The 20,505-nt window shown below is 36.6% G+C and overlaps 1 protein-coding gene across 3 annotated transcripts in view; it reads right to left on the bottom strand.

The window, feature by feature from the left end:
• Window positions 1-20,505, bottom strand: part of LOC5564562 — a 328,377-nt gene that overhangs the window by 115,214 nt on the left and 192,658 nt on the right. For all 3 annotated transcript variants that reach the window (XM_001648834.2, XM_021846966.1, XM_021846965.1), the window contains one exon: window positions 14,838-14,872. The gene's annotated coding sequence lies outside the window, so the exon portion shown is untranslated. The remainder of the gene's footprint in view (window positions 1-14,837; window positions 14,873-20,505) is intronic.

The raw sequence follows: 20,505 nt of genomic DNA on the forward strand, positions 1-20,505 counted from the left end.
TCCGATCTGATTAGACTCAGGAAACAATGTAGAAGGAGTTGGAACAGATGCCGTTCAGCTGGATCAGAGTCGTTCAAGTCGGCTCGCAAGGCTTACAAGAAGGCTCTTCGTTCTGCTGAACGATCCGGCTGGAAAAACCTTTGTACAAATGTTTCCAGTTTGAGTGAAGTCAGTCGGCTGGACAAAATCCTTGCAAAATCTAAGGATTTCCAAGTGAACGAAATTCGCTTACCTAATGGTGATTTTACTTCTTCCGATGAAGAAGTTTTAGAATGTTTATTCAATACACACTTCCCCGGATGTGTGGACATAGCATCTACGGATGAACCAAATGTCTTTTCATGTAGTTACGAGTCTCTGGCCTCGGCTCGCAGTATCGTAACTACTGAATCGATTCAATGGGCACTTAATAGTTTTGCTCCTTTCAAATCTCCAGGAGCGGAAGGGATTTATCCTGTTTTGCTCCAAAAGGGGTTTGAGTTTATCAAACATGTTTTGAAAAAGCTACTTGTAAGCAGTTTTGCTACCGGGTATATTCCCAAATCCTGGCGTGATATTACTGTAAAGTTTATCCCGAAAGGAGGACGTGCGTCGTATGAAGAAGCGAAGAGTTTTAGACCAATCAGTCTGACCTCTTTTCTTCTGAAATGTTTGGAACGCATTATCGATCATCACATCCGTGATGTTTATTTGGCAAACATGCCTCTTCATGTGAATCAACATGCTTACCAATCTGGAAAGTCCATTGTGACTCTTTTACACAAAGTTGTATACGATATCGAGAAAGCATTCGCTCAGAAGCAATCGTGCTTGGGTGTTTTCTTGGATATTGAGGGTGCCTTTGATAACGTGTCTTTCGATGCCATATTGGAAGCAGCACGAAACCATGGGCTACCTACAATGATTACCAATTGGATTCATCAAATGCTCAAAAACCGACATCTCTTCTCGACATTGCGTCAAGCAGCGATTCGAAAATTGAGTATTTGCGGATGCCCCCAAGGGGGAGTCTTGTCACCACTTTTGTGGAATCTCGTAGCAGATCCGCTATTGAGGCAACTCAATAATAGCGGTTTTCCAACATATGGATTTGCCGACGACTATCTAGCTCTGATAGTTGGTATGTGCATAAGCACCCTATTCGACCTGATGCAAAGAGCTCTTCAGGTAGTCGAGAGTTGGTGTCGCCAATATGGCCTTTCGGTTAACCCGAATAAAACATCTATTGTTCTGTTTACGGAAAGACGAAACCGCGATGGAATTCGACCTTTACGTCTTTTTGGCACTGAGATTAATGTGACTGATCAAGTAAAGTATGTCGGAGTCATTCTAGATTCCAAACTTTCATGGGTACCTCACATTGATTTCAGAGTCAAAAAAGCTTGCATGGCCTTCGGTCAATGCCGGCGAACCTTTGGTAAAACTTGGGGCCTCAAACCCAAATATATCAAATGGATTTACACAACAGTTGTTCGACCAATATTGGCATATGGATGTCTTGTGTGGTGGCAAAAGGGCGAAGTGAGAATAATCCAATCAAAATTGGGCCATCTCCAAAGGATGTGCTTGATGGCGATGTCTGGTGCGTTCTCTACAACTCCCACAGCAGCGCTCGAGGCCCTTTTCGACGTTGCGCCACTACACATATATCTTAAACAAGAAGCACTTTCTTGCTCTTACCGTTTATGGGTACTGGATCTACTGGAGAAAAATCCAGTGAATCGTAGATCTACACACACTTCGTTGTTTCCACTTTTGGTGAATTGGGACAAAATTGTCCTTGCTCCAAGTGATCTCACAATTGCTTGTAACTTTCCTTACAGGACATTTATCACACAATTCCCTTCACGGGAAGAGTGGACGTCTGGCTATTTGGAAAGAAGTATATCAAACAATATAGTATGTCACACTGATGGCTCCCTTCTTGAAGGTAGAGCTCGTGCAGGAGTATATTCTCGTGAACTAAGGCTGAATCAGTTTTACTCACTTGGTAGAAACTGCACCGTTTTTCAGGCGGAAATATTTGCTCTTATGTGTGGAGTGCAATCAGCACTTCAACAGCGCGTAATGGGTAAAGTCATATACTTCTGTTCAGATAGTCAAGCTGCTATAAAAGCTTTCGCTTCGGCCAACTCAAGGTCGAAGCTTGTTATCGCATGTCGAACTCAAATTGAGGAACTGAATTCAGTCAACTCTGTAAACCTTGTATGGGTACCTGGCCATTCTTCCATCGTTGGAAATGAATTGGCTGATGAGCTAGCTCGCGATGGAGCATCGCATGACTTCATTGGCCCTGAGCCGGCTATTCCAATTTCGAAGTGCTGGGTGAAGCTTCAGATAAACTCTTGGGCGGTAACTCAGCACAAGCAATATTGGAATAGTTTGGAGTCATGTCGTCAAACAAAATTGTACATTACTGAGCCATCTCCAAGGGTGGCGAAGTATTTAACAAATCTGTCAAAGCAGAATTGCAGTCTCTTGGTCAGAGCGTTGACAGGCCACTGCCGACTCAACTATCACATGGCAAATATTCAGCGTGCTGACTCATTTGTGTGTGATAGATGTGACTCCGATTATGGAACTTCGTATCACCTGATATGTAACTGTCCAGTTTTTGCGCAAATGCGATTCCAATTACTTGGTAAACACTTATTAAGTGAAACTGAATTCAGAAGCCTGAATCTTCAGGACATTCTGTTATTCTTAACCCGCTGTGGTAATGAGCTATAGGCTCTCTTTACGCTCATGCGTTTTGCAGTGCCCTTTTTAGGGCGCTGTTCGAACCCATTGTGGTGTGGAGCTACATGCTCTCATTTCGCTTATGCGATCTTCCCTCTTCAAGGGACCCCACTCCTATTTCCTCCCATCTTTCCCTTCCCTTTCCTCTCCCATCGGGTAGATGATGAAATAGCCTCAAATATGGCGATGGCACAAATCTCCCAACTGGTGGGGAACGTGCCTTTGGAGCCGGCCTTCTGATACCTGATACCTCTAAATTTTAATATTTGTGTGTGTGTGTGTGTGTATACAATCCACCTCCCACTGACCGGCAGTGCTTTTATGGAAGAAAATTGTATGCATGTATTTATTGATACCCTTCGATATCTTTATATCTGCAGACAATTTTAGCCCAGGAGATGAAAGGTGATAGCTCTACTGAAATTCCAACGACCCATTTCAAGAATGGCAGTAAATACACACACATTCTGAGGTCATTTTCATATACAGTAAGCCCCGCATAAAAACACCCAGATATCAAATGGATATCTGAAATGTTTTTACACTTCCCGAATCGAAAATTAAATTTTCGACCCTGGCACGTATTTAGTTTCATAGGGTAATAGGTGAGTAAATAATAATAAAGAATGAATTTACCAGGATGTAACGCTGTTTCTCCCGTCGCCGCACTGTGCTTACCGCAAAATACTACACACTTTCACTACACTACACACGTAACATGATCGATTCTGATCGCATCACCTGCCCCCGCAGGAGCAAGCGTCACGGTCAAAGGATCACACACTACTAAATAAGCCCGCGAACCACGCCACTCTTCTCCCCCTCAACTGCACTGCGCGCCTAACACGTTTAATCCTGCTTGACCGCTTCACCCGCCCCCGCAGGAGCTAGCGTCACGGTCAAAGGGTCACATACTACTCACCTCTAAATTTTAATATTTTAGCTAAAACTTTGAGCTTAAAAAAATGAATTCAGGAGAACACACGAATAATTGGTTTTGAGAGACTTCGAAAAATAATCCGCACCCAAATGACCACATACTGAGTGCGACATTACAGCACCAATATTAATTTTCAACATGATCTCAAGCGTTGCCCTAATAGCATTTAAATTAATGATATCGTAAATAAATTCATATGAGCTGGTTTTTACGAGCCAGAACTACGGGATTAAACTAGAGATGTAAATGACCATCCTTTCTTGAACATTTGTTGACCAATTTTAATGAAAAATGTAACAGGGGGGAGGGGGGTTCTAGAGATCCCGAAAAACGATGGACGTCATATTTAAATCGTCTTCAAGTATTTGGCTCAAGTTCCAAAATACTGTTCATTATTCTATCTGAGATTGCTGAATATATTGCTGTTTACAAAAATTTTATAGCACGTCTGAGGTTCGATATGCATTATTTGAAAATTTGAGTCAACTTGCAAGTTTTCAAGCTTGTTTCCTATTTATATGCTTATCATTAAATATCATGAAACAAAAAAGTTTGAGTTAAAATGTTAGACCACCATATTCAACTATTTTCTTAATAGAAGCAAAACTCTTTTATGAATAACTTCTCTGAAGACATCAAACGTCTAAAATCGACGAGAACAGAGAAAACACTTTTTTCCGGCTAAATTGTCGATTCGGTCCAACTTTGTCATTTTTACTCTCTGGAAGTTTCTTGATGAGGAAGTTAAAAAATCACATCATCGCTAAGGGCTTCCATATTTTTGGATTTATTAATATTAGTTTTCACTTATTCCAAATTAGTTCCCCCGGAATTGTCTTTCTCTTGAGGAGCTTTCGAAATCCTGAGTAACTTGAATTTCAATTGCTTTTGAGAGTGGGCAAAAGTTTGAGAAACACTGCTCTAGGTAATGAGCATTTTCGAAAAAGATATGCAAACAAATAAAAACGGCAGAAATCAACGAGGGAATGCGAAACAAGCCGGCGTGTTTTTTCTCTTTTCCTACGAATCGCTTGCGGAAAATGAAAACTTTTCGCTATCAATTCATCACACACATATTTCGCTCACAAGGGGTGGTACAAAGGGAGTTTTTCATGCATTTCCATCTTGCGAGGAAGATGGATGCTGCGTTTATACGCCCACTTTTTTTCATTAATGTGTTTATCATACATGGGAGATCAGACGCGGTGCGGAATCTGGATCGCATATCCGATGGTGAGAGAGTGTTTAACTTTCAGTTTAATTTCTCATTTGCAAAGTTTAATTGTGTAATTGCGATTGTTTTATGAAAAAAAGCGAGCTGCATGCTTGATTTTTTATCTTTTTAAAATTTTGATTGGTTTGGATTACATTTCCTCCTCGGAGGCCTTCCACTGGAGCCGAACAGTGTGTGAGGTTGATATATTGCTGGCTGCACTTGATTAAACATGGAGCTGCGCTTGGTTTCCGGTGTTTTGTGTTGTGGAATTTATGTTTTCGAAGAACTATTCCGGTGCGGGTGGTTTTCAGTAGACGACGAGGTGGAATGGGTGGAGCGGAAGGCTTTGAAGGCAAACATCAGTGAAGCTGGTTTGTTGTGGGTGAAGTGCTTTAACCTTACGGTTAATTAGCGACTGCACTCAAGGTGGAAACAACAACATGAAAGTAATAGTAAATTATTCATGTTTACATTGTGAAACAATCATAATCTATGTTTCCTCATCAGGTTGCCTGGAATGGGTCTTGATGTGCTGGTTATTGCGTTAAAGCTGGTTATTGCGTTAGCTTAAAGTAAGTAAACCTGTTTCGATTCATCTAATTCATGACTTAATCAGGAAAATGAAATCAGATATGTTTCTAACAAAATGCTAATATTAGCTTAATTCAGTTTTACCAAATCTGGATGATAGTGTTGAATAACTCAGGATATCTTCCCACAATGACATATTTGAAACACTGAAAATATTGGAAACAGAGATTCAAATATAGGTGAATTAACTGCCTTCAAAAATCTATTTATAATTTTAAAGAAAGAAGAGTATACATCAAGAGAGCAAATCATTGTCGTATTTTTTTTCCTAGTACAATCTCCTGTCCTGTTCCGGATGTCCTTCTGAAGCTTGTCTTTGCACCACGCTCGTCAGGATTGGAATTTAATACATGTGAGTTGGCCTTCTAATAAATTTCTAACTGTAAGTGTCCTGCTTTGGTGCCGCAAGGGGTGAAAATGTCATTTCACTTGCGCCATACCAACATCAACTTCACCATTAACTTCACCATAATTTTGCTTAGGTCCTCGCTTACAGTTGAATTTAAAACCATAAAAAAAACCCACGACGTTGAAGAAGAGCCAGCCAGGTGAAACGGAACCGAACACCGTTCAACCGGTTGAAATAGCCATACCTTGCAATAATGTGTGTATCAACAATGTGTTGTTTCCTGCTCGTATGAATTGTTTCCAACGACCAAACCTACAAACCAACGGGTCCTGGTACAGGATGTTCGGTGTGGTGTTTCATATATGTTTCACCACATAAACATATACACCGAACGGATTTCGAGCCTTGTTTGGGCGTTGGTGTCGTCGCACAATGGTCGGGCTGCATATAAAGGGGTGGCCAAAACTTCTCCGAAAATGGTTTTGACATTTGGATATTATTTTAAAACATATCCAATTAATTATATTATCAAGATCTTTGATCGAAATTATTCTCAAATTTAATTTAATTTGGCTATTATGTCATCAAATTGGCTTAAATCAAACCACATAAATATATGGTATTAGAAAGAGTATAAAATTATAGCTGGCTCTCCGTGGTTTCTACTCCAGTTTTGCCAGAACAGCTGCACGTAAGTCTAAACAAGGAATCAACCAGATGGCTACTTGGGACTAATAGACAGCCCTTAGTGTAGTGCAGAATGCACACCAATGAGGGAAAGGGGAAGGAATAAATGATACATCTAAAACTGGCCCACATCAGACCGGATATATCCTGCATTTACGCCAGTTTATTCGGGAAGATATTGGGGTAAGATATTTTTATGACAGAGAGGCTTGCTTTTGGTTAGCAGACTGCCTATGTATCAGGCGTAAGGAAAGGCATGCTATAATGATGGAAGAATGGAAGCGTAGTTTCTTGCCCGTCTCAGGTTCTAGCGATTGCTATGAATGAATAGTTCGAGTGTGACATATTAAGAGTGGAATATAGAAGCTAGTGAAAGGTTAAGATACAACTACAAAGTACAAGGAAAGGTATGGGCCTGAGATTGAACCCGTGCCTTTCTGCTTATGAAGCAGAAACGGTAGTTATTAAACCAACAACCCCGTCTAAAATAGGGTACAACATTTATAAATTACAAATGAAATATTAATCTTATGTGCTGCATCATCTAACGGTTCATTAATTTATTGCGCATCAAGATGAATAAAATATTTAGTTGAAGTTTTAGTTCTTTTCAATATAAAGTCTTAGTAATTTTGATGATTTTTAACCAGACAACCAACTGCTCGTTGAAAACCATTATATATATAATTTATTCGCTTAAGGCTATAAAACAAATGTTGGCCAAACTATATTTGTCTACACAGCTAAAAACATGTTGTAAATTTAAGTTTATTTTCATGCACATATTTGGAGCATCGAAATAAACGTAAATTTCAACGATCAATCCATTATTTTTCAACTGAATTCACTTTAAATTTACACGATCATGTAATATTCAACCATTTTTAGTTGAAAATTAAATGTATATTAATTTAAATTTACATGATAATGTAATAACACACGAATTTGATTTATTTTTATAGTATACTTCAGTTTACATCACATTGAAAATTAAATATTTTTTTCTGTGTACGACCAAAGTGCGCCAGTGGATTGTCGTCGGATATACAGTTACCGCAATTCCTTGGATTGAGAGCACTACTATACATCACGTTTTAACCGCAATGAGGAACTGCCCCTTCATTGTATGATTGGTGATTGAGGGTGTGTATACAGCTGGTACTCTATTGTAACGAATAGTTGCTTTATTTGTTATCAGGAAAGTTTTATTGAATCGGTCAGATACAATATGAACGGTTTACACTCAATTCGATTAAATTCTATGTTTTCTAGATAGAACATTCCAATTCGTACAAACCAGGGTTTTTTTATTAATATTCAGTTTTGAAGTATTCTAGATCAACACAATGCCCAATTTCACAAGTTATGCTCAATATTTTGAAAAAATAGAGTTCTATCCACCCAGTAGAGAAAAGCGATAGAGAAAAACAAATGAGATTTCTTGTTTTTAGGTGAAGTTAAATCAAAATCGTATCGCTCCTGAAAAATTAAGGTGTGAGATTTTCAAAAATATCATTGACTATGAAGTCCAATTTCCTGGTGTTTTGAAAATAGCTGAATTAGGGTCCAAGCGTTACTTCGGGATTGTATCAGGAGCTCTATTCCTTTCTTTTTCATTTTTTTTCTGATAATATACTCAGGAAATCCTCCGGAAATTTTAAACATTCTTCTAAAAATGCCTCAAAAAATTCTTTTCTGAATCATTGTTTTTGAAAAAAAGACTTTCTGAATAATTACTCGAATGAAATGTATTTTGATAATCCATAAAATCTATAAAAGCAGAAATCCTAGAAATCTGGAAAATTCAAAACTCTTTAGATAATTTCCGCAGGGAAGAAAACATAGGCATCGGAATATCGGTATCTTAAAATATTTACTAAATTAAATAACCTGTACCGTTTCATCGTGAAGAATTATTTAAAGTACCTATTCTAAAATAATAAATACAATATGTGAAAAAAAATCGTTCGACGTTTTGACAGGATTCAATTAAGATATAATCAAAGGTTCTACTGTTTCTGAGCTTTCCAACGGGTTTTTAGGTTCTTTTTCCTTCCAACAGAAAAAAATAACATAATTCGCTTTTTTTTTGGCTCACATACAATTTATATGGAATGTGATTTTGCTGAAAACCCAAAAAGTCACAACACTAGGTTTTTATCACTTACACCCCTTTGAATCTATCATCCTCAATTCTTAAATATTTAGAGAAAGCTCTGGAGGTGGTTTCTTAGATAAGAGAAATGCTAAAAGAAATCTTTGGATTAGTTTATGAAGGAGCAATGTAAAAGTTCTCAAAACAGTGAATGAAATAATTTTAGGAAATCTCAAAAAAAAATCTAGGAAAATCTCTGTCTTTCAAAAAAGGTGGAATTTTATCTTCAAAACTTGAATAAACGCACAAGAAAATTTGTAATACAACTTGAGTAAAGTAAAAGTTTTTGCTCAGTTTCTTCACACTGTTTATTCATTTTGATTCTTGCAAATAGTCGAATATGTATCTTCAAAAATCACACTTATTTCGGTTCAAATTAACCAATCCAGTGGTCTGAAATTTCTTCGGAATACGACTAGAAGGTCAGGAAAAGTCAGGCAATTTTATTTTAAAATTCAGTTGACACCCCCTTAACACTACTGTTCAGCGTAGTGTTGCTTGAGCACATTCACAGATGTTATTTTTCTTTGTCAAATACTACGTTCAGAATTGAATTCCTCAGCTGATATAAGTTTTAACCGACTAAGATCAAACAATTGTTGTGACTACAGTGAAACCTCCATGAGTCGATGTTCCATGACTCGATATTGACTCATGAAAACATATTAGAAACACGATTTCATGGTTAATATGATGGTCCCCACAAACAGCTTTCCAAGAAATTGGTTTCCACGACTCGATATTTTCTTGAGTCGATGGTCCCTTCAGATATCGACTCATGGAGGTTCTACTGTATATAAATTCGACAAAATTTTGACGAAAGAAGTGCATTTTTTAAGGAAGACTGTTGAATGAATTGAAAAATTTGTTCAAAATTCCTGTGAAAATTTTCGAACAACTTGAAGTTTAATGTTCGTGTGTAAGCATGGATGAATTATGGAAAAAAATGCGTCCTTCTGTCACATTCGCTGAGTTCATCAAGCAACGTTGGATTAACTTTAAGGACAAAATGGTAAGAAAAAAATTTGAAGTGTTCTTTGACGGTTCATGCAATTAAATTTGTTTTTCGCGCGACTTCAATGTTATGTTATGTAAATCAGCCTGTCAGTTTTCTCTTTTTAATGTACTCGAATCCTCTGAGCAGATTCTCGATAGAGAAACTAAAAAGTAGATTGGAGTACTTTGTACCTTTTAAATTCCACCCTAAATGCTTATCTCTGTCAGATACGCGTATTTCGATTACCTCTTTCAGTCTTCTGCACTGGATACGAGTAACTGACACTGAAGAAATCTGCAAGTGGTAGTCGGAATACGCGTACCTGTCAAATATGATCGCTTAGGGCGGAATTTAGAAGGTAAAAGGTACTCCAATCTACTTTTTAGTTTTCTCTGACAGTTTTTTTTTTTTTGACGGAGTCGAATTTTTTTATATACTTAATCGAGGATGGATTAGCAACTGGTGAGCTCGTTCCATGCTTTAGTTTTCAATGAGTCAATTATACTAACACACGCTTTCGTTCTGACAGCTGTTAGAAAATTGCGTTTCAGTATTTGTTCAACAAGCTTTAAATGGAACGTCACTTCAAGTGTCGGTAGTCATTTACACATTTGAAAATTTTTCATATTTACTAGCAATGTAATATTTTGGTATTGTGCTCATAAATTATTGTTGGTTGTGGTCTTATCACTAACCAAAATAGGTCATGTGACCCAACGATCCTCCCCATTAAAAAACATCCCTGCCAGTAACCGTTGTGAAGATGCAAAGATCACCACGGTCTCCAAATAGCAAAGATTACACACTTGAAGTATTTTACCAAATCCATGCACACTGAAGAAAATTATCGCCAATCCCAGCTGAACTTCTAAATGATGCTTTGTACATCTTCACTGATTTCAGTCAATCTCGGAGTATCAACTATAGATATGTGTAGTCAGGCTAAATTAAGCTAATAAATTTGAAATGATAAAATTCATCAAACATCCCAGACGGTTTGGAGAAGATAAAGAAAATTTCTAAGCAAAATGTTAAACAATATTTAGGCAAGATCTTTAAGGCATTCATCTCGCGATTGGCTCCTGAATTCTGCAACAGATTTCTTTTAGGACCCTTAGAAAATTTTTAAAATATTTCATGGTCGGCGAGATGAATCTACATAGGTCCGTGCCGTGTCCAAATCGGACGATACAGCAAATAAAAAAAAAATTCATGGATTGCAGGCAAAACCAGTTTTGCATTGTTATTGAGATTCTTAGACGATCTTTGGTTGGCAAGGTCAATTTTGATACAGGTTGGTTGCGTATCAGAGATATACGTAAACTGTTTAAAGTTGGTTCAAAAATCGCTTATATCGACATTTCATCGGGCAAAAATTGTAGTATTAAATTTCTTATATCCAAAAAAATTGAATGTACTGGCTGCAAAATTACAGATTGCATAGAATATGGTGAAATTTTTACATATTTCCTACTATTTTTGTGAACTTTTGTAATAACATCTAGCACACAGATAGAAATATTTAAATTTCAATGAAGCATAAACAGACGAGTATTGTAAAAATAAATCAAATTCATCTATTGTTACAGCATCACGACCAAATTTCAACTAAAGATGCTTGAATGTTACATGATCATTTGAATTTAAAGTGCATTCGATTGAAAAGTAAGCGATTTGTCGTTGACATTTCAGTTTATTTTGATGCTCCAAAATGTGCTTGAAAATAAACTGAAATATACAGCATATTTTTAGCTGTAAAGATAATGCAAAATAATGGCAAATTTAAACTTGATATATAATAAAGTTCGTGAAAATCGTTCATAAATCAGGATTTTTCTTGAAATAAACGTCATCATTCTCTCAACAGTCAACTTTTTTTTTATTTAATTAGATTTGTTTTATATCTTGTTTTGAGACATTTTCGATCAAAGATTCATGTATTTTTCCCATATTTTGTGTTTTATATAATTTTCTATCGGTTTGTATCATTTTAGTTTGGTTACAGTATTTACCAAGATTAACCAATTGAAACAGTAGCATTTAATTGGTTGATATGGCCATGTAAAGGGTGTCCGGAATCAAATTGCATCACTTTTCAATGACTCGAACTTTTTACTCGTTGGGTATTTTCTATTGATATTTTGGGTGTAATTTGTTCAATGTGTATTGGTTTACGCTGTGTAAGTTTTACTAGCAGATGTGCAATCGTTGTGAAGATCAGCAGCGGCGCAAAGAAATTTTGCGCACGTACCTCGAAAATCCGGATCTATCTCATCGTGCCATCAGAAGAAAATTGGGAATGGTACATTCAATGGTGTCTCGTGTTTTAAATTGATACCACGAACGATTGACCATCGATCGGAGAGAAAAGAGTGGCAAAAATGGATCTCCATATAGTGTTAACGATCACAAATGGGTAGTTCAAGCTTTCAAGAGGAATCTCAACAGTTCATTTCGAGATATGGCGAAGAAACTGAATCTATCCAAAACTTTTGGGTAGGATGCGAAATAATCGAAGAACTACATACTTACAAAGTCCAAAAGGCGCCTAATCGCGATGAACGGCAGAATACGGTAGGTAAAACATGTGCAGATGTTGACGAAACTACATTGCCTCGTTATGAATGATGAGACGTATGTAAAAGCAGAATTCCGGCAGCTTCCGGGGCTCCAGTTTTTCACTACTCATCATGAATTCGATGTCCATGAGGACGTTAGAAAGCAGATATCGAAGTTTTCCAAAAAATAAATGATTTGGCAAGCAATTTTCTCGTGTGTAAAGCGGAGCACCCCATTCGTGACAACTGGAACGGTCAATGGGCAGGTGTACCTAAAGGAATGCCTCCAAAAGCGTTTACTTTCTCTTCCGTGGTCACACGATGGTCCTACGATTTTCTGCCCGGATTTGGCCTCGTACCATTTCTCGAAATAGGTTTTGGGGTGGTACAAGACTGAGGAGGTAAATTTCGTACCGAAACGTCTCAACCAAACGCACCGAAACTGCGGCCAATTGAAAAGTACTGGGTCATTATGAAGCATCCAAAGGAGTGAAATCGGAGGAAGATACGAAGAAAAAATGGACTGCCACGCAAAAAAAAGTTGGCCCATGTGTTGTACAGAACCTTATGAGTAGTGTGAAGGGAAAAGTTCGTGCATTTTGATACGGAATTGAAATTTAATAAATCAAACATGGTAGCATATTCATAGCATGTTTTATTTTACTTCCTGAAAGTTTGAAGATGGTTGGTTGAACGTGTCAATTTTGCCAAATTGTTGTGTGTATCGCAATTTTATTCCGTACACCCTTTACCACATAATACAGTAACTAAAATTTTCCGTCGTTGTCAAGAAAATCGTTTTTATTTGAAAAAAAAAATGTTACCCAATTGAATTACATTACACATGGCAAAAGCAATATCACCGACATGCAACTCGTAGGCAACCTACCAAGAACAATTCCCAACGGCATGCTTCATCAAACTCTGCCGGGAGGATTTTTATGAATATTTTATTGCTCAAAGGACATTCTTGACATTCAGCCCTTACTCGTTGTCGATTGTCGATTCTTGTTCTGTGGCGTTTTCCTTACATTACTAGGACTTGAACCGGTATGAAATGGTTTTATCTTGGTACGGAAAATTTTACTGAAACTGAACTCGTATGAATGGATTGATTATCTTTATTATATCGCAATAATTTCGTTCGCAATCGTGTACGATGGCCTTAACAACTTATGGCAATATGTAACTTGTTTGATGCATAACTTTTTAAGTAATATACAATATTTGTCAATTCGCCCACAGGATTTTCCTTTCCACAATTTTTGCATCACTAAATGCAACGATTCAAACTGCTGATGTTATATTTCAGAAACTATTCTGAACCCGAATCTAGCCATGACAGCGTAAAATTGAACGAAGGATTTTATTGCCTTCGCCAAGCAACGATTGTCATGTTTTGCGCAACGGGAACGTGGTTCCACATTCTACGAGCATCTTTGTCGCCATGCTGTAGGTCACGATGCAAGCAATGGCCGTCGTGACATGAATTCGTATAGGGGGAGATCCCCCAGTACCGGACACTTAAGCCACTAAATTCATAATTCGAAAAATATTGATTTTATGCGCTCGTGTTACCCATTTATGATAAATATTATCATTTTTATAGTGTACAAAAATAAATTTGAAAATATAAGTATGAATTTTGACATTGCATTTTGATGATGTATTTTAGTACCAAATTGATCGATCTTGAAAGGTGGCACCCAATACCGGACACAATCTGGAAATGCCTCGAATTCTGTAAATTTGAACATCATTGAATGTGTTTACTTTAGGAATAGTATATAATTGCCAATTCAATGCATTTGCAACATTTACAAGAACAATTTGAGTATATCATAGTTTGCAAGATGTCCATCAAAAACCTCTTTCTTATATGATGAAAAATAACACATTTTACGATGTTGTACTGAATGTTCATTTTTCTTAATTTTATTGCATGTTTGATACCATGATCGACGGAATCCATGAAAAATGAATGTATTTTGAGACACTCGTGCAAAAATTACGAAGATATCATATAACAAATCAGGCTGTCCGAAACTGAGGGACAGGAGGTGCTTGAACAAAATTGTAATTTGTCCATATTTAGTCCAATTATGGTACAAAATACATTCATACTATCAAATTAGGATTATGTTCGAATATGCTTGCGTGATCCAAAGTATTTTTTCATATTCATAAAAATTACTAAATAGGCTCAAAATTAAGGCAATGCATCAAATTTTTTGAAATTTTCAATCTTTTGTGCTTTTTTAAAAAGGCATGCATATTTCAAGGATGTGTTATTCTACGCAAACATTAGTCTCCAGAATAGCTTCCTTTACTACTAATACACCATCTTGATTGGACCATGATTTCTCAATGTTTCGACTTTGCCCGGTATTGGGTGCTGTCCGGTACTGGGGGATCTCCCCCTACTCTGCTAGGAAACAACCACAACTGTGTTGGCGGACGCTGAATTGGAAAACTCGGAAGTGAATTTTCACTTTACCAAACGAGCCGGCGGAAGCAGCCTCAAATTTTATTTGCAACATCAAATGGAGTGTTTGTTCACATAAAGTGGGTGAAAAACGTGTTCCGGAACGGGATGTGTACTTACTTATATTTCGCGTGACGTGTGTGGGCGATGGGTATCTGCAATGATAGATAACAATAAAAAAATTAAATAATCGAATCTCAAACTGAACAATCAACATATTATCACAATAGCTGTAAGATAATTTAATTTACCAATCCATTGAAAAATCCATGCTGTGTTAAATGGAAAAGTTTAGAAATAGTCCTTTGGATTTTTTTGGATGAATCATTGCGGAACCTCGACAAATATTTGCAAAATATTTAGATAAATTGTCCTAAAAATCTGTGAGGATTTACAGGATTATTTTATTTTGGTAAGAATTCCTAGAAAAATCCTTGCAAGAGTGTTCAGAAAGAATTGAGGACGAATCTGGAAAAAAATTGACATGCATATAAGGGGCTGTCCATTAATTACGTAAGGGTTTATGGGGGGAGGGGGGGTCTGAGATTTCTTATGCGCCATAAAATTTATTTTTGAATTTCATACAAAAAATCTTACCATGGGGGGAGGGGGGGTTGAAAAACCCAGAAATTTGTCTTACGTAATTAATGGACCGCCCCTAAGGTGTGAAATCCTTAGAAAAATCATCTGGAGGAATCCAAGAAGGAATCCTTGGAAAAATTACATAAAAAATCCTGTAAAACTCATATATGATGATTACTCGAAATATTATTGAAGTATTCTTGGGATGAATTCTGGGACCACGAGGGTAATTCGTGGCGGAATTGCAAGCATTAGGAAGATTTCTTTGGTAAAATCTTTGGAGGAATTATTCCTGAATTTATTTTTATTTTTGTTTTGCCAAATTCCTTAAAACAGTTTCAGAAAAAATAAATCCTATTATTGCTTTAATTTCTGTGAAGGATAACAAGATGAAATCACTAAAAAATTCTACTATAATATTTTTGAATTATTTATCTTGGAACAGTTCTTAAACAAATATCTGGCAAAATAATTGGAAAAATCTGTGGACAAAGATGTTTATGGAAGAATCATTATTGATTTTATTGAACAAATTCCCAAAAAACATCTTGCTGGATTTCCATTTGAAGGAGACCCTTGAATATGGAGGTTGAACCTACATGTTTTCTGATAAAATAAAATTTCGGGACAGTCTGATTCGCAAATTAAATCACCCAAAAATTACATTGGCATGCAACTCTTACATCTATCATGGCAATTCTGGCATTTTTACTGTCCATCCTATTTTATCAAGTGTCGTTTGAAATGCTATCATCGTAACAGCCTTCACAAATTCGTTACCCGTAAAGGTCATAAATTTTCACAATTGTATCCCCTGCCGATAGCTGGAAGGAGAAAGGTTAAATACTAGTCCCCGGGCGCCTCAAATAATTGTCTCCGTCATATAGTTCCATCACTACAAAAGGTGACAATAAAAGAACGCAGTTATTTTTGCTCTTTGTGCCAGCTTCTTCCGAAAAATAATAATGCTTCTTCTTAATAACTAACGCATCCTTCATGGCAAAATGTCCCAAGGAATGGGTCACTTTGTGTATCTGAGCAACAGACGCCCGTCTTATCGCTCGATTGGCTTCATCTTTCACCTTCAGCGAGGATTGAAATGGTCGCACACGTCCTATGTGTGGAGGAATGTGACAGTGACTGCTCTCGACTAGACACAAATGTGACACGGAGCATCATTGGCCGTTGCTGGTCGTTTTACGTTAGGGTGACGTGGGGCAAAGGTTTCATTTTGAGATTTCTAATTCCATTCAAAACAAAGGTTAGTAATGTAATGGAGGTTTGAGACCTATCCATATAAAATTAATAGAAAATAGTTTTTCTTAGTAGTGCAGTGCTTCTATAAAAAAAACAATAGATGAATTCTTCGAAGAGAGGAAAATTTCATTCATTACATACCAGCAAGGAAATTTTGCGCCAGAACTCTCCTACAGGTCCGGTTTTTTCTTTGGAAATGTTCATTATTCCCCTAAGGTCAAGCTTTTGCCCCACTTTTCTCTATTCTGTTTGATAAACCAATGAGTAGTAGTGATGGCACTTCTCTATGGCAACTTCAACGACATCGCACAGCAGGAAATAACCATCCTCAAGACCCACGGCGGCGGCGTCGGCGAAGTGGGAAGGTATCATGTCCAGGACGACACTCGGTCACAATGTTATTTCTTCTGTAATCTGTCCCATTTCTCACCGGTTGATTATCGAGTTATCGTCGCCGTTGGCTTCACTTTTAACCTGAGGTTGGAGGCAATCACTTGGAAGTGCAAAACCGCATGCCACGAGGTGGAATAGCGAGAGCATGCAATGGCATACCAAGCTGCGAGGGCGCCATGCATAAAATGGGTCTGTCTCACAGAGGTCCTCTTTTCTAAAATGCTGGCAAAACCCCAATGTCCAAACTTGTCTTTAGTTCATGAATGAAGTCAAACATTCATCTTAAATATAAGATAATTGTGGACATATACGAAAATTTATCAAGAAAATTGTTTTTCTAAGTATTTAGGCATGCTTGTCCATTTTTTTCGTTTTCGTTTGTTCGTTTTAAGTTTTTTTGGTCATTATCTCACTTTACCTACATTCAGCATTTCCGGATGCAAATTTATTGCACCTGTCGTTAATATTACTAAACGACTACTATTGATGGTTTGTCATAGACAGCTTCTCCAAATTGTTTTTGAGATGGACCAGCCTTAGGGCTGAAAATATAATAGAGATAATAATAAAAATAATTCTTCAAATCGAAAGATGTTCTTTTAAGTCTTAAAAATTTATTAGAGAAGAATTCTCTAGCCTAATTTTACCCAGGCATTCATTTTCTGAAAAAGTTGAGAACCTACAACTGTGTGAAAAACAGCAAATTAGTTGAAATTTAGTTCAACCAAAACCAAAAAAAAAATGACTGTGCCCAAATTAGCATCAGCAACCCTAAGACATGTTCCACAACACTTGTCATGATTTAAAATTGGTAAAATATTAGGAATGAGTATTTTTTGCCAACAAATTATTATTCTGAACTACTGTTGGGTCCGTTCGTCACCGAGAAGAGGGCGATGTAATGACCGAACGGATTAACTCACTTTGGCAGCGATAGGGAAGAGGATGTGATAAAGCAAAACGGTTACAACCATTTTATTGCCGTTTTATCCACTGTGGAATTCGTTTAAGAGGGCAAAGGTAAGACAATGAAAAACGCTCGCGTTTGTCATGAGTAGAGTTTTCAAATTTCCCGGTATTTGATTTCCCGGGAAACGGGAAATAAAATTACCATTTCCCGGGAAATCCCGGGATCCCGGGAAATTTTGAAAAACGTGGAAATAAAGCAAAATTGGTGGAATTTTATTTTTTAAGTTATTCGTATTTCGTGTAGGGTCGGTGTTCCCTTAGTAGACAGTCCCATATAGTCGCACTAGTAGCTTTTTACGGCCGTTTTGCATGAAGCTCAGGAACCATTTACCTAAGTGCCATTGATACACAACTCTATTTTGTTAAAAAAAAAAGTAATCGAAATATAGTTTTGCTTATAATTTAAGCTCCCTTGCATCTATAGGAAACCTACTTTTCCTATAGTAGCACTACTAAGAAAAACTATTTTTCATAAAACGCAATAATAATTAAATTAAAACTTTTTTATATCAATCAAAAGCTTTTGATCCACTTTTTGAAGCAAAAATCAAAAACACGGTTTTGATTTGTAGTTTGCTATGTATTATAGGCTATAGGAGCACAAGCGACAATAAACTCAAAAAAATATTTTCGCATTTTTTTATTTGTTTTATTTTACAAACCGTGATAAAAAGCATTCAGACGTAAAAACAATGCCTGGCTTTATTTTTCGCTTTTATTCGAATATTTGTTCTTAGTCATGCGGCTTCATCGATCTTGTATGTATTTTATACCAGTATATTTGTTGGTTATTTCCCTTCTTTGTTAGTAATTTATTCATGTTTCTCTAAAGAAATGATACCTAGCTTCATTTTAAATGCTAGGCTTCAGAACAACAAAGTTTATACCATTAAGTAAAAGTCCTCGTGGACTTTATTCTTGATCCAACTAGAGTCTTCATATTAAAAATTGTGACTGTTACATCCACGAAAACTTTATAAGCCTACTGAATTCATAGAGAAGATCCCTTGAAAATTCCTTTATTTTATATAGAAAAATTCATGAAACAGATATCGACAAAACCGATATCTATTTTTGAACAACTATTTCATTACAAGTGATGTAGTGAGTTCATTGGTTAGAATTATATGATAAGTAAATGGTGCGAAGGTTTTTGTTTGAAAATAGATAGTTATTTCTTTTTTTATAAAGCTTCCCGGGAAATACGAGAATCCCGGGAAACAGAAAATCATTTCCCGGGAAACGGGAATCCCGGGAAATCTCAATTCCCGGGAAATGTTCCCGGGAATGAAAACTCTAGTCATGAGGTACCGTCCGTTCATTAGGTAATGCAACAATGTGAAACTCAAGGGAGATTCATTAGCGGAGAGGACTATGTCGTTCGCAAACAAAGATTTTTGACATCCCTGAGGTAACTCAAGTAAGTCAGATGTGAAAATGTTGTACAATATTGGTCCCAGAATGCTGTCTTAAGGCGATCGTCCAATGGGTTTGCGCGACTCGAAATTTGTATGGAAGCGAAGGCGTTATGCTGACCTTGGACCATTGGGCTGCTCAAACCTGGCAGAATTGGGTCATATAAAATATTTCACGCTGTGAGGGATCATGTTTAATTCAAATCATGGAAAAAAATCTTTTTAGAATTTTCTCTCGTTTTTCCAGCTTACTTCGGCGAAACAAGCAAAGTAAGGATTTTTTTCCTCCAATAAGGTATTCACGTGGTTTTCGGTTACAAATACTTTTTTCAACGCAGTAGACTTGATATGGTCTTAAACATTGATTGAGGAGTTTTTCCGGAGATCCATTTTCAAGGTTCCCGGAAAATTCGGTAATTTTTTACTGAGGCAAATCGGATAAATTTTGTACGATAGAGTTAGATATGTTTTCCCAAAATAATTTGAATTACTTATTACAGAGTAACTTGTTGAATTCAAGTGCAAAATAGGAAATACATTTTTTAGGATTTTCCCAAGTTTCAGTAAGGGTAAATTTTTCCTCATTTTACTAAAAATTCTATATTTGTTTGACCATAACATTATAAATACTTAACCGATTACAAACCATTTTACATGATTTTGAAGCAAATTCAATTGCTTTTAAACGGTTCATCATCATTTAATCGATTGGTCACCACCAGCGACTGACACAACACAATCTTTAAAGCTGAAACCGTTTTTTCTCATTTGTTAAGCCTTTGAATAGGACTTTTCAACAATTTTTAAATAATTTTGAAACAAAAATATTTTGGCACATGTTGAAAAGTATAAGCACTATTCAACTCGTAATTAAACAGAGAAACTTAAGTTTTGTAAAATAATGCAATTCCAGGCAAAAAACCTTGAATAATAAAAAAAAATGATGTTTCCATTAAAAAAAATATGTTTTTGGCTACCCACCCCTTTTTGTTGTATAATTAAGCTTCAAAAACATGTAAAAAGATTTGGAATCGATTGAGTTTTTATGAAGTTATGGTCAAACAATGATGATTTTTCTACTAAAATTAGAAAAAAAATTGAAGTAAATTTCGTTTAACTAGAACTAGTTTCGATTTTAGACAAATTTTATATTCAACGAAGATTTCATAAAT

The sequence above is a fragment of the Aedes aegypti genome, chromosome 2, assembly GCF_002204515.2.
Source record: "Aedes aegypti strain LVP_AGWG chromosome 2, AaegL5.0 Primary Assembly, whole genome shotgun sequence".
Lineage (NCBI taxonomy): Eukaryota > Metazoa > Arthropoda > Insecta > Diptera > Culicidae > Aedes > Aedes aegypti.